This window comes from Camelina sativa, unplaced genomic scaffold (assembly GCF_000633955.1).
Source record: "Camelina sativa cultivar DH55 unplaced genomic scaffold, Cs unpScaffold02528, whole genome shotgun sequence".
Classification (NCBI taxonomy): Eukaryota; Viridiplantae; Streptophyta; class Magnoliopsida; order Brassicales; family Brassicaceae; genus Camelina; species Camelina sativa.
The window spans coordinates 1-1,190 of NW_010923640.1; the positions used below are offsets into that span (position 1 = coordinate 1).

The 1,190-nt window shown below is 36.0% G+C and overlaps 1 long non-coding RNA gene across 3 annotated transcripts; it reads left to right on the forward strand.

Annotated features, from left to right (window-relative positions):
* The first annotated feature begins 2 nt into the window (after positions 1-2).
* Positions 3-1,190, forward strand: LOC109131699. Of its 3 annotated transcripts, XR_002037220.1 has the most exons (5): positions 3-80; positions 361-437; positions 530-846; positions 963-1,000; positions 1,099-1,190. It is a non-coding gene; the product is annotated as an uncharacterized LOC109131699 (long non-coding RNA). The 3 variants fall into 3 exon arrangements; XR_002037221.1 differs by having other exon boundaries at positions 9-437; positions 940-1,000; XR_002037219.1 differs by having other exon boundaries at positions 9-437.

A 1,190-nucleotide genomic window follows, 5' to 3' on the forward strand; every position in this document is an offset into this window, starting at 1 on the left:
AAGTCTGAGAGGAATCCAAAAGAAGATCCTCTTCTTCTCTGGTTAACTGGAGGACCTGGCTGCTCTTGTTTATGAGAATGGTTACATCGTCAACTTTCATTTGTTATTTACTCATTTCTTCTGTGTCTGTTCTCAAAACAGAACCAAAATGTTACTAAACTCGCTAGTCATGAACACACACACTCACCCTCTCTGTTTTTAATAGAATAGACAGCAATATTGGATTCTCGTTATCTTTTCCAAACCAACAAAGATGCTTTCAGTTTAGAAAACCACATTCTTAAGCTTTATTATAATAAAAGGACAGAAGAGCAATAATAGCTTCTACAATTTGTGCTCAAATCCACATGTTTGAATCAGGGCCTGTGACTGTGAAGCTTGAGGTTTACAATGGATCTCTTCCTTCCTTGGTCTCTACTACACATTCATGGACTAAGGTAGGCACAAAGTGTTTGTATTCATATGAAGATCACAACCCAATAGTAAATGCTTTGGTCGTTTAAGTTCTGCATCGTTTTTATATTCTCAGGTTTCGAGTATAATATATTTGGATCAGCCTGTTGGGACTGGCTTCTCCTACTCAAAAACTCAACTTGTTGATAAACCTAGTGATTCAGGAGAAGTCAAGAGAATCTATGAGTTTCTTCACAAGGCATGAAATCAAAAGACTACTTAATATTTAACTGTCTCTTTAAATATATATCTCTTCTTTGTGCATAGATTGTTTGGTTGTTGTTGTGCAGTGGCTAGGTAAGCATCAAGAGTTTTCCTCCAACTCTTTCTATGTCGGTGGAGATTCTTATTCCGGTGTGGTCATCCCAGCACTCGTTCAAGAAATCTCAAAAGGTATCATCTTATTTTTGCATATCATTAATCTCCAAGCCCTTTTCTATGAGAGTCTCGTTTCTTAATCAAATATATTTTTTCTCTTTATAACAGTATAAACACGTACGTTGATGCAGGAAATTATCTATGTTGCAAACCTCCAATAAATCTTCAGGTTCGTTGGCATTTGTTAGCTTCTTATATATATATATATATATATATATAAGTATATAACTTACAGAGCATTACAAATTGGTACACTGACAAAAACAGGGATATGTTCTTGGAAACCCATCCACCGAAAGCCCATTTGATAGAAACCATCGCATTCCATATGCTCATGGAATGGCACTGATCTCAGATGA